This window comes from Nycticebus coucang, chromosome 12 (genome assembly GCF_027406575.1).
Source record: "Nycticebus coucang isolate mNycCou1 chromosome 12, mNycCou1.pri, whole genome shotgun sequence".
NCBI classification, from domain to species: domain Eukaryota; kingdom Metazoa; phylum Chordata; class Mammalia; order Primates; family Lorisidae; genus Nycticebus; species Nycticebus coucang.
The window spans coordinates 25,316,839-25,331,341 of record NC_069791.1 but is presented as its reverse complement, the minus strand read 5'-3'; the positions used below and the strand labels follow the sequence as shown (position 1 = coordinate 25,331,341).

At 38.0% G+C, this 14,503-nt stretch overlaps 1 pseudogene; it reads right to left on the bottom strand.

The window, feature by feature from the left end:
* Window positions 1-336: 336 nt before the first annotated feature.
* Window positions 337-14,503, bottom strand: LOC128561901 (DNA endonuclease RBBP8-like; annotated as a pseudogene).

The window sequence follows — 14,503 nt, the reverse complement described above, 5'->3', positions numbered from 1 at the left end:
TCAGCCTGCTCACCAGGAAGACAATGAGGAGAAACTTTGATAATATTCCACTTCCACTTAAGGAACAGGAAATGTACTTCTCTTCCTTATGACTTTCTTAATAACATTTTCTTTCCTCTAGCTTCCAGAATAGAGTATATAATATATATAACATATAAAACATTTGTTTGTTTTTTTTGTGGTGGGTAAATACCATTTAGAAACATTTTCAAAAGAAAAATGATTTATAAATCAATTTCCAGAAGATCAAAAAGTCAGTGTTTCATACCAACTTTAACCATAAATAACTAAAAAAGGAAAAACCTGTCCTCCATCCTTCTGTTTTTGCTCCAACATCTACATCTTCTGCTCCTTGCCTTTCAGAGAAAATATTGCATTGTAAGGCTGTCATCTTTTTGGACAAGGACAAGGATCAAGTTTTTCCTAAATGTAACCGGTTTTCAGATAAGTCTGAGTAGAAGAAAAACCAACTTCCAAAAAACTCTCCCAGGTGTTGGGGGGAAGGTACTGGAAGTGGTGTCTTGAGCAGGAAGCCAGCTTCTTTTCTCTTTCTTCTGCTGGCAAATCTGCATAATAGATTTCACATTCCTCCCAAGTGTGCCCAGGCAATTTCCTTTCCTTTTCTTTTCTTTTTTCCTGAACCACCTCAATGTGAGGAAAATTTTGCAAGCTAGTCTCTCTTCCATTATCTTTAAAATATGGTCCCACAAATACTTTCTGCTTCACTTTATCTTGTTTATCACCGTGAGTGTTTGGTTTCTTTGTGGCAGCAGATAACTTTTCCTCTTCATCTGCTACCTGGGGGAAACTATCGGCCAAACAAGATTCATATTCTTTGTGTGTTGTCTGAACAAACATGTCTTCCAACCTATCATTCATTTTTCTTTTTTCATTTGGACTTTTTTCTGTCTTTTGCTGTTGCGTCTTCATTTTTAAAAGCACAGTTTCATTAACCAAGGCACAGTCCAACAGTCCATGTCCACCCTCTCTCCTCCTAATCTTGACTGACTGCCATTCTTCGTGTCTATTACAGTAATATCTATTTTATACTGGGAAAGGTCTGCTCCTGGATCTATACTCCACTGGGTATTTTCATAGGATACATCTTGGTGATTTTGTAGAGACTTTGTTTTGGCAATTCTACATGGATTTAACTGACCTGGTTTTTATTTTTATTGGCTCATGAGAACCAGTACCCTTCACGTTGTCTACAAGATTCTTTGTCTCTAACTTTCACATGCACGTAGAGGGATTTTGAAAATGGGATTATCTTCTTTATTTGTAATAGTGGTTTATTGTCTGCAGAGAATTTAATAAAAGGCTGGAGGATATTGCACTCCTGCAAATGGGACTCCTCTAGGTGAATCTTTGGATAACATACTGGGCCCAATCAAGGCCTTACTGTTTGAGGAAGAACCTTTGGAAATGGGCTTCAAAGTCTCATAAAGAGTCACTTGCCTAAATCTGGTTTTAGAGGGCTTATTTCCTTGGCTTTTCTCTTGATAACAGCTTTAAACTATCTTCAATATTTCTTATAGATTCCTCAAAAGGCTGTTTCATGTATTGTCCTTCCAAATGGGGTAGAGGTTGGGACCTTGAGATTCTAGCCATTGGAGGTTGACTTTGATCACAAGTGTCAGCTACTAGAATTTCATTTTTATTAGTATTATGTTGTGGATGAATTGATGCCTTGGAAACTTTTCTCAGTTTCTTGGTACACGCAGAATGCTCCAATTTAGTCTGTGTTTGTTCTGTGTGTCAAACATAGAAGTCCTCCTTTCTTTGTAACATAGAGGTCCTCATTCCTGCCAGGAAATGAGAAGGTTGTTCTTGGTGAATCAGGAATACCATTTTCTTCACATTCAAGCTCAGTTGTTTGATGCTGTTGATCATTTTCAATTTTCTGCTGCAATTACTCAGAAAGCTTTTAAATTTTCTTCCTGTATTCTTTTCATTCATAAACTCTGTAATAAGTTTAAGATTCTGCTGGTGGACATTTTCAAACTCTTGCTGTTTTTTTTTGAATACCCTATTTCCCCGAAAATAAGACAGTGTCTTATTTTAAGGTGTGCTCCCAAAGATGCGCTAGGTCTTATTTTCAGGGGACGTCTTATCTTTCCTGTAAGTAGGTCTTATTTTCGGGGAAACAGGGTAGTTAGTGCACAGCAATCACATAACCCTACTCTTAACCTGTCTTTTAAAACTTTAGTGTTTCATGAAGAACTTTCTATTGCTCTCTCAGCTGTTGATTTTTGGTGAAGAATTGTTATAGTCTTTGTGTATCTAAAATTCATTCTTTTTTCAGTTTGGTTACTTTTACTTATAAACGGCTTCCAAGATTGCCTCCAAATTTGCCAAAGGTCTGAAAGGGAATTGGGACACTTCTGGAACTGTGAAGGGGACTGGAGCTCCCTTGCCTCCTCTTTCGCCCTTTTCCCTCACAGATCCCTCTGAGCAGTCCACACTATATCCAAAATTTGTGTTAATTGACTGCTTACATTATCAGTAAGTCTTCTGGTCAACAGTTGGGTATTAGTAGTTAAGTTGAGGGAGAGTCAAAAGTTATAGATGGGTTTTTGACAGCGTCGGGTGTGTGTGTAGAGGGGTTGATGCCCCAACTCCTGTGTTGTTCAAGGATCATCTGGCTTGAAATGGGCTTAATGTAGGCCTCCCTTTACCTTTTCAAATACATCTTTAATGTTGCTAAATTATAAGATCACTTATTTTTAATGCTTTTTTCAGTTATAATTTATTTTTTTTGATCATTTACTATAGGAAAAACAGCATGTTAGATGCTGACAGCAAATTTCATGTTTCTTATTTAAAATCGATTCAAAGCACTTTTTGGTTTTGGGTTCCTTGCTTCAGTTACAGAGTTATAAAAAGAAATACAGACATTATTTGAAAATATTTCTTTGGCAACAAAGCAGTAAATCTTCAATGTTGTTGAAGGGTAATCAGGAATCAGATGATAAAGATAGTTTTTTCTTTAGATGCTGATGAGATCTTAAGAGCATATTTTAAAATGCTGCAATGCTCATACTTTGCATTTCTTCACTTTTCTTATATAGATATTAAAATAAGACATAAATACTACAGAGATTATCTGGAAGGGTTTTCTGTCAATGGGACGCTGATGCTCTGAGACGATAAAGGTTGTCATTAGAGGCAGCAGTCAGTGGAGAGTTTAGAGGGAGGTTCCAGCCAGCAGAAACTAAAGGGTTCCCAGATCCCCTAACGGCCAAAAAAATGTTCTTTGCAGAGAGTCTTATATTCTTGAAACAAGTCTCAGTCACAAACTATGATAGTGTTAAAAGAAGTAATGTTGGAGATTAAATTGTGAAATAATTAATATAATTCAGTAACTTTTTCTGGGAATCATAGAATTTCTGAAATAGAAGAGTTAATATCATTATGATTGTAATGCAACTAATATTTTAAAGGGTTAATCTGGTTTGATATATATGTTACTCATTGAATTTTAGCACTTGCTACCTGCATTTTAGAGTGGAAGAATTTAAAGAAAGGCTAAATAAGCTGCCATATTTAAAGAGAAAGAGAGAGAGATTGTGAGTGATGGAGATGAGGTTAGAAACCAGGTCTGTTTTACTCCAAAGCCTATGGTTTAATAGTTTTGAGTGCCTATTGTATACCAGGCACTGTTCTAGTGTGTCATATATATTTTATTATTTAATCCTCACAATGACTCTGTGAGATAGATACTATTTCATAGGTACCTAGAATTTGAGTAACTGGTCTGATAGTCATACAACTAGTAACCAGCTCCTGATTATATCACTCTGACTCTTTGGTTGAACAAAATTAGCTTATATAAAGCAAATATTAATAGATCTGAAGGGAGAAATAGACAGCAATACAAAAATAGTAGAGGATTTCAGTACCCCACTTTCAACAATGAATTGATCAGACAGAAAATCAATAAGGAATCACTGGGCTTGAACTGCACTTTAGATCAAATGGACCTCACAGACTTATACAGGACATTCCACCCAACAACAGCAGAATATACATGCGTGTAAGGTACATACAGAAATTTTTCCAAGATTAATTATACATTAGGCCACAAAACAAGTCAACAAATTTAATAAGATGAAAATCATATTCAGTATTTTTTTTGACCAGGTTGATATGGAACTAGAAATAAATAACTGGAGGAAAATTGGAAAATTCATAAATATATGGAAAAGAAGCAACACACTCCTAAACGATCAACAGGTCAAGAAAGGAATCAAAAGAGAAATTTAAAAAATCTTTTGAGACAGATGAAAATAGAGATACGAAATATCAAAACTTTTGAGATGCAAAAAAACAGTTCTAAGAGGGAAGTTTATAGTGATGAATGCTGATGTAAAGAAAAAAGAGAGACATCAAATAAATACCCTAACTTCCCACCTCAAGGAGCTAGAAAAAGAAGGACAAGCTAAGCCCAAAGATAGTAAAAGAAAGGAAATAACAAAGGTCAGAGCAGAAATAAATAAAATGGAAACTAGAAAAACAGAAAAATTTGACACTGAGAGTTAGTTTTTTAAAAGATAAACAAAATTGACAGACTTTTAGTTTGACCAGCTTAAGAAAAAAAGGGGAAAGTCTCAAATAAATAGAATCAGAAGTGAGAGAAGAATTCCTAACACCACAGAAATATAAAGGCTCGTAAGAAATTACTCTGAGGAATCATATGCCAGAATATTAGATAACTCAGAAGAAAGGGATGAATTTTTGGAGACAGAAAATCTATTGAGACCAAATTATTATATTAAAAATATTTTATATTATAAAAACTTTCAAAACACAATAAACTCAAATATACCTATAACCTAGAATTAGTAATTATTAGTTTGACCACACATGATTTATCCATCTATTATTTCCTTTCCTATTGCTGAAGCATTTTAAAACAAATAATAGACATGTTATTCCATGCCTACATATGAATTTCTAAAATTATAGGAATTTCTGTATCTTACCACATTATGTTCTTTCCATTTGGAAAAGGTAAAGGTGATTTTTTTTATTTTTATTTTTATTTTTTGTAGAGACAGAGTCTCACTTTGCTGCCCTCGGTAGAGTGCCGTGGCGTCACACAGCTCACAGCAACCTCCAGCTCTTGGGCTTATGTGATGTTTTTGCCTCAGCCTCCCCAGCAGCTGGGACTACAGGTGCCCGCCACAACGCCCGGCTATTTTTTTGTTGCAGTTTGGCCGGGGCTGGGTTTGAACCCACCACCCTCGGTATAGAGGGCCAGCGCCCTACTCACTGAGCCACAGGCGCCGCCCGGTAAAGGTGATTTTTAAAAAACATTATTTCTAGCGGTGCCTGTGCCTCAAAGGAATAGGTGCCAGCCCCACATACCAGTGGTGGCAGGTTCAAACCCAGCCCCGGCCAAAAACTACAAACAAACGAAAAACAGCATTATTTCTAAGCTGCTTCCACTCCACACATGGGGAAGAAGATCAGCTTAAGTAATTCTAAAAGTTGATTTATGGTTTCAAGAGTTTTATTAGTAGTTTTAAAAATATTTTTTGTCATCTCTATGTGAATCAACAGTTTAGAAATTTTCTCCTTCTCGGGCGGCGCCTGTGGCTCAGTCGGTAGGGCGCCGGCCCCATATACCGAGGGTGGTGGGTTCAAACCCAGCCCCGGCCAAACTGCAACCAAAAAATAGCCGGGCGCTGTGGCGAGCGCCTGTAGTCCCGGCTGCTCGGGAGGCTGAGGCAAGAGAATCGCTTAAGCCCAGGAGTTGGAGGTTGCTGTGAGCTGTGTGAGGCCACGGCACTCTACCGAGGGCCATAAAGTGAGACTCTGTCTCTACAAAAAAAAAAAAAAAAAAAAAAAGAAATTTTCTCCTTCTGACACTTTCAGAGCACCCATTGAATCACGCCTTTTTTTAATGTTCAAATCACAAGAAAAAAATAGGATATTTTTGAGTTTTATATCATTTGTGAACAGCTTGATTTTTCTTCTGAATGACTAACATGAGAGAAAAGAGTTTAGAATACTTTGTGGCTTACCACAGGAAGTGTAGGGCATAAAGTTAATTGTGTAAAATGGTACACTTTTTTTTTTTCTAAAAAAGGGAACAAACAAAAAAGAAACCCAACCAACTACTAAATTTCAATATTAAACTTCTAGAAGCTATATTTTTCTTCGAGAAGTTTAGTTTGGGGCACTTTCTTAATTTTTACGAATTTATTTTGAGCTTTTTTCCTAATGTATTATTTCTTCTCACTATGAAAATAGATGACTTTGCTACAGAAGAATTTTAATGAACAAAAAGTGAGGAAGAGACAAAAATCACCCACAAATGCCAACACCCAGAAATAACTAATCAATGCCAATGTTATATACGTAGGTATAAATAATACTGCTCTCATACTTGAACATCATATCACATGGTGTTTCCCACATACTTTTCTAATTTATACTTGTATAGTGATATTGTCTAACCATCTGTAAATTTTTTGAATACTTATTAAAAACAGCTTTATCGAGCTGTATGTCATGTGCTATACAATTCACCCACTTACAGTGTGCCAGGCACAGATTTGAGTAACCACCAACACCACAGTCAATTAAGGAACATTTTCATCTCAATAAAAAAGACTGTGCCCTTTAGTTACCCCAGCTCAATCTCAGTCTGCCCCCCAAGGACCAAGCTATCACTTCTTCCTTGGTCTTTTGTAACTGGCTTCTCTCATTTGGCATAAAGTTTTCAAGAACCATCTGTGACGTAGCACGTATCAGAATTTCATTCTAACTAACTGCCTTCAATAGAGTCATAATCTTCCAGGTAAATGACAATCTCCAAATCTCTCTATTTTAAACCACTGTGGTATAGATGAGAATTATGACTAGTATATGATTTTGTGATCTGTTATGTCCTTAATCTCTGATATTATATTTACTGAGTTTGGTTTACCCTGAAGCTCTGCATTCAGCTACGGAGAGAACATGCCTTTTCAATAAAACTCAGTTGCTCATAATCTTCTAATATTGTTATTTACTTTCATCCAGGATTTATCTCTAGTAAGTCTCCCTCCACAATCTCTTTCCTTACTTTTCCATAAACCTCTGGCTTCCAGTTGTTTTGCCTAGGGGTACTAAAGCCCATGAATTTATCACAGTGAAAGATTTTTACTTTTTCCCTTGCTAATTAAGGTAGGAGGTGATGATGACGCACTTTCCTCAAACTCTTGCTTTAAATGGATCTACAGTTGAGAGAGTCACAGAGGAGCAGTGAGTAATTGCAAAGTTTAAAACTTTGCTTCCCCTGTATCTTATAGCAGTGCTGCATCATGAAAAGTTCAGTCTTGTCTCTACCTGGCAGATGCCCAGAGTGTGTGATGGCTCCTATCTCACTGACATAATTGAAATCAGAGGGTTGCCTCGGTACTCCAGCAAGCGCAAGACTGGTTCAAAGCACATAAAATGTCTTTGGCTATGCAGACCGCTCGTGCAGGCTTCTCAGCCCCCTCCCAGAAAACCATACCAGGTGATAGTTGTACCAGAAACCACTCTGTTTATGAATTTTGCCATAAAGACTTAGCAGTGAGCACCCCTGGACTTTACAGAGGAGAGAATAGGCTACAGTATTGATAAACTCTTTATCAGTCCATATCATAAATCCCAAGTAGAGTTCACCTAAGCTAAGAAAGTTCAAGTATAATGTAGGATTAGATAAATTGCCTAGCTCAATAAATCCTAAGGTGTATTACCTTCTAAACTAATTTTATTCTCCAGGTGGCTGTGAGATCCTTCATAGACTTTTTTCAATTAGCTTTGTGCCTCTCAGGAATGCAAAGAACAGTTTGAGACATTTTTTGAATCCATTGTTTGCTCCTAAATATGTGTAACTTTCTTTAAATGTTGACCTACAATTCCGTTGTACACGGTGACTATAAACCCGGCATACTAATAATGGTGTGTTCATCCAACTGCCTGGGACAGGTAGAACATTCACTGGACTCTTTCCAGTCCTTGGAAATGGAAAGTTTTAGCTATTGGTTAAGGCAACACCCCTTGCATTTGAACTGGTAACTACAATGTTAATGGTTAAGCTATCTTTACTTTTCCAAATGCTAATGACCTAGTTGAGAGTTTTCTTTTCCTCCAAATATGACCATATCCTATTTTTATTTTAGGAGGGCTTAATTTATTCTACCCTGAGCAACCCACCTGGCAGTGCTGAGCCCCAAGTTGCCTGGGCCTGGGTCATTTTGGGTGGGTTGTAAGTTTTCTATCTTGCCTAATAAATCTTTCATTCTGGTTATTTTTTAATGCAGGCTCATTTTTTAGAACAAGCATATTCAAAGCTGATGCTATCAATCTAAATTTGAAAGTAAAAGTCAATTTCTCCTTCCTTATTTCATGCAGAAGTGGACTTGACCTGCTGCAATCATGGGGATGCTTGAAATTGCAACAAAGGAAGCAAAACAAAGCTACATGAAGCCTGTGCAATGAGAAGGCATTTTCAGGTAGTGACCAGACTACTGCCTCTTTCTGGTGGGGAAAAAAAAAATCTGTGACTTATAAAACCCCTTCCACTGATTTTGGAATAGCACAGCCCTAAGAGAAATGAAGATACAAGCCAGCAAATTTACAAATCAGAGATACTTTCCCTGTTGAACCAAGGGCTGGAACCAAATGCATGCAGAATGCAGTGAACAATGACACCTTTTGAAGCCCCATGAAAACCTGTACTAGATACAAGAGCTTGAACAATCTCTTAGGAGTCCAAGCCCCTTAACATTGCTTTCAAAGCCATAGATGACTTTAATCTTGGGGACCTCTCGACTCCTTTCTCCACTTTCTACCTTGAACTCTGCGTTTTTTCAGTGCACATTCTCTTCCCTCCAACCCTTTTCCTGGAGCAATGTTCTCTGATCTGACTCCCTATATCTGAGTTAAGTGGTCTCCTATATCTCCTCTGATAAGCTGATCTTTCTTTGTCACTGTTCTTGGCTGAGCTCTATTTGAGTGTCCATCTACTAGTTTACTCTGCTTCTAGGCTGGAAGCTCTGGCATGTCTGTCCTTTTCACCATTGTATCCTGGCACTTCAAAGACCTTCAGTAAATGTTTGTTGAATGAATGGGTGCATTGCAGAAGCACTGAAGGATTTTTACATATTTTTACATTAAAAAGTCTTAATAGCAGGATCCAACTTCATCTAGCACACCAGCTTGTGCAAACATTATGACTCTTTTTACTTTCTTTGAAATCAACTGAATTCTTTATTCCAGACTATGGTTCCACCAGGATGACAAGAAATTTAGACTCAGTCATTTAGGGGTTGAATCTTCCCCTGGGGTCATACGGAATCCAGAGGTTTGCATGAAAAGATCCAGGAAATAACCAAAAGGGCTCCATGACCTTCTGGTCCTGCTCCTAGTCTGAGCCTGGGGAAGTAAGTTTGTCAATTTCTGTTCCTGAGCTACACACAGGTTCGGGAATCTGAGATGATTCTGGGAAGCCCCTGCCCAAAGACTCACCTTCTTAGTTTTACTTGGGAGGAATTTGCTCGGAAGTCTGGTCACTGCCCTCCCCACCCAAGCTCCCCCAAACCCCATCAATTCTGACATCTTTTTTTCAGTCTTAAAAAAAAAAAATCTTAAACCCCCACCCCACCCCACCCCACCCCCTGCTTCCTTCCCCTTTCTCCCTTAAATACACCTTCTCACTTTCATTGGCATTTAGCTTAATGTCTCAAAATAGGACAGGCCTTAGAATAAAAAAAGCCAGGAAGGATTCTTGTGTTCAAGCCCCATAAATCTTGGGTAAGAAGCACAAAAGGCATGAATAACCAGATATAAAGAAGGAAACATACAGAGAACAAAAATCCAAAATCATTTTTCACCAGTGACAACTACAAAATCTTGTTACTTTTTGACTTATGTATATGAAGATATGGCCAGATGATCCAGGATATTAATAATGTCAGATACAGAATTGGAGACACTACAGATGGGCAAAGATCAGGGCCACTTTCCTCAGGGGCAAGATAAGGTGGTCACCAATTTCTAGAAAGAAATATTTGGAAATCACACCCAAAATGCACTGTGTTTTATTTAAAGATCTTTAACACCCTCTTTCTTTTCCATATGTATACATACACATATATAAATGTATTTCCATTTATACATATAGTTGTATATTGATCACATATAATATATAATAAGCTTGCATATAATAAATGTACATATATAATATTTGCATATATTGTTGCAGGAAGACAAGGCCTAACCAAGAGAAAGAGCACCCAAACACCCACGTTTATAAGAGGAAGGGCTTTAGTCACCAGCCGGGAGCTTACGGCATAGAAGAATTCCAAATGGCCATGCTCCCCGACTGCCTTGGTCTTTCCCTTTTTATTGACAGTCAAAAAGTTCCACCCCACAGGTATCCTTTTGGCCAGTTTGAATCAAGCGGGAGATGCTATTCCCGCCCCCACAGAACTACAGGATTTCCAAGTTTCAGGAAGTTAAGTTTACAAATTCCAAGAGCTGAGTCACTGTGGAGAGGACCCTGCATGTGTATCCTTGTGGTCTCCTTGAGAAGACCTGTTCTTCTAGACCTCACTCTTCCCGGGTATCCTCTCTCAATATAATCACATTTAATAAATTACATATAAGCATAAATTTAAATGTAAAATTATATATGTATATATACATTATGTTATATAATTATACATATAATATGTAAAATATAAGCACACATATATTTATATTTATATGCATGGACATACATATGTATGTATATGTGATAAACATACTTGTACATAATAAACTCATTTTTATATATAAGTTTAAGAATGGTGTTCTAAGGGGAAAAGAAACAATGAAGACAGGGTTATTTCATACAGACTAAGACAAAATTCAGAGGGGTGAGGAAATTCTGAGAACAGCACAGTACCTGTCACACAGATTGTCCCATAGTCTGGGGCATTGCACAAGAGAACGACAGACCTCAGGTAAATAACTAAGATCACTATATCATTTATATCATTTGTGGGATATTTATTGCTAACAGAGGGCATCAGCAGTTTTGGTGTCAGCAGATTTTGACCACTCTGAAGGGACAAACTGATGCTTTGCAGGGACTAATGATGGCCTATCTCTGGTTCAGTGGCCAGGGAGCCTCAGTCATGTGGTCGGCAGTAGCCATCTTGCTTTTGCTTTGGCCAAGATGAGACCATCTCCCATTTACTCATTATTTATCAAGTATCTTCATGAATTTAGGAATCTGGCTGAACTCTGAGGATAAAGGCACGAAGAAGACTCTTCTATCCTGGAGTTTATAATCTAATAAATGAAGAGCAAAGCAATAATAGTTTCTAACTGGTAGGCCAAAGAATACTTTTGCAGGGCCCATGTGTTATATATCACAGGGCCCCCAGGCATGCCTGGGAGAACATGCAAGGTCTGATGTTGGCCAGAGCAGTGATGAGCACTCCAGAGATCTGCTCTTGGCCTGTGATGAGTCTATGTGGAGCCAATATGGCCAATGTTTTACAATGTCAAACTAACCATTTAGCAACTCAAATTTAGTACTCAACTTTGAGAATAAATCTTCTCATTATGTTGTCTCTAAGTCATGAGCCAAAGAGACTCATCTGAAGTTTTGATATGCTCTTAGCCAAGGCAAAACCCAACAGCTGCTTCAGTTACGATCTCACGCCCAGACCTGCCTCATCGTGGGGTATCTCCCTGCCTGTGTCTCCAGAGCGATGCTTTTACACAGTCCAGTCCTTTCTCATGAGAATTGTGTCCAAGTTATATGCTTATGAGTTTGAACCCCAGCTCCATCATGTACTTGGGTGATTGACAAGTTCTATAATAGTATTTCCTGAGAAATGAAAGTGACAGTTGCTTCTTGAGGTTGTTGAGCTTGAACGAGTTACATATGTAAAATGTGTTGTGTAAAGTAGAATTTACAGGTGTTCACTATGTTTTCTCTTTTTATTTCCAGCTGCCCATCCCGTCCCCACTTCATTTCTCACGCAGCCCTCCAAAGTGCGGCCAGATGTGCTTGCTGCCTTGTGGAATCTTCGCTGAGTGCTGAGGGAAAAGGTTTGAAATTTTCCCCAGAGTGTTTTCATAACCTCTTGAGCCAAAAGTACAAAGACTTATCACATACCAGAGAAGCGTGGTTATTCTCTCATGGTTAGTTACACACTTGCAAACTGTGGTTTCTCTTTTTTTTCTTTCTTCTTTTCAGCTGGAGCCAAGTGCTCTGGGCATCAAGATTTACCTCTTTTGGGAATTGTTTATAGATAGAATTCGTGTGTGTGCCTGTGCGCACATGCATGTGTGTGGTAGAATGCATAACAAAAGAAAAAAATTTAGCTTTTGTAGTCGGCACAATTCCTGTTACGTCTTTCATCGTCCCTTCACTTAATCTTACCAGAGCTCTAGTATGGAATAGGATGAAATGAGCATTTTTGTATTGTAAGGAGCCTCTGTGACTTGCTGTTTTGGCATTCTATTTTAGCCTTGTACCTCGACACCTTGCTATAATATCTCTAATGGCATAATATATTTTGATGATTAAGGCCCACTCTGAAAGTTCGTATTAATGCATTATTTTTAATTTAACTTCTAAATGTCATTGAGACATCGTTAAGTTGCAACATCTTACCTATTGGATAAAACTGTTACCTATCTTTCTCTTCTGCTTATTCTTCAAATCAGAAAAATACAGGTGATAATTCCTGGATGCGTTATCCAACTTGAAGATATTTTTACTTACTCATTTTTAAGCAACACACTTTCCTTTCACAAAGATGTTTTAGCACCAAATTATTATTTGCTAGGGTAAATATAGCACAAGATTTTTCAGTTAATCTCTGCCAATTGCTGACTAATTGTATTGAGTCACAGAAGAAAATTGTCAGCAAGAAACCGACACGCAGATTGGAAGATTCTAAAATCTTCCTCTTCTGTTCTGTTCTATTCTATTATACTCTCTTCAAATTGCATCTCAGCAGTACTTGTCAGTAGGAACGTCAGGGAAAGAGGCTGATCTTACTTGTTCATCACCGTCTTCCTAGCAGGTCGTGGATTATCAATAAATATTTACTAAATATTCTACTACATATTTACTAGAAATGAAAGGATGACTTGGTGTATACAGAAGATGATTGCCTTGACTCCCAATACATCAGGAATTGTATGCTATTTTTTTCTTTTTTTACCCCAAATTTTCCTTCCTGATTCTTTTCTTTCAGAATTGAGCTATGTTTTCAGTACCTCACTAGGATAGTTCCAGGACTTTTTTTTTTTAAACCCTAGTTTGGCTCTGGTTTCAGGTACATCTGATACCTAATAAGGGAAAGTTTAAAAGAATATATGAAATTAAGACAAATGAAGCCAGACTGGCCTTCCCCAGGATACACGGCCAACCCAGCAAGGTCCCATGTGCCTGTTGACTCAGACCCAGAAATGTGTCCTCCACAGTCAGCACGTTCACACTGAACTTGTTCAAGGACATTCACATAAACCAAACTCGCCATTCTTGGTGGTGTAAAAAACACAAATGTCAATGTACTGATTTACAGAAAGAAATGTAGCTGCCATGTAGACTAGTATATACATTTATTCTGAGTAGTTCATTTCTTTCCTGTAATAATACCAACTAAAATTTGTTGAGAAAACTACAAGTGAACCTACAAATACTAGTTGCTTGGCAGGCGTGATATCAGAAAAATGATAAGATGATTTCAATATATAGAAACAACAGGCTACCTGGTTAGTGTGTTCTGTCATTTGTCCAAACTTCAAAGCTTTCTCCTCGTCATCAACTGCAAAACCATCCCCTTTCCTTTAATCTCACAGATGACCTTACTACCTGCTACCATTATGTGGAAACTCTTATTATTCCACTTACAAACTTACCTGTCTCTCCTGTAGTTTGCTACAAAATCTTCATGAGGTTAATTCCAACCCTCCAGATCCCATGGGCCCTCCTCTTGAACCTCATTTGACCTGCCTTCGATGCCACCCCAACCCTACTTCCAAGATATGTGTTTTCTTGGCCATAGCTGAACTTTGAGGTCACAGGCTGTCTGGGTCCATTTCTATGTTATAAGAAAATATCTTAGGCTGGGTAATTTGGTAACAACAGAAATTTATTTCTTACTGTTCTGGAGGTTGGGAGACCAAGATCAAGGTGCCTTGCTACTGTGTCCTCAAATGCTGGAATGTAGAGGGCAAAAAGGGCCTGGTTAGTTCCCTTGGTACCTTTTATAAGGGCACCAATCTCATTCATCTCTTGACCTAATCATCTCTTGAAGGTCCCACCTGTTAATACTATTACTTTGGATCTTAGGTTCCAACATATGAATTTGTGGGGGGACACATACATTGAAACCAATGCATAAGCCCTGAACTTTCACTCAAAGGACCCTTACAGTCTGGTTTTAGCCCCCACCACTGTCCGGTAATGTTGAGTCCTGGTGGCACGCTTGCTTCCTGAGCTCATTCTCTCCAT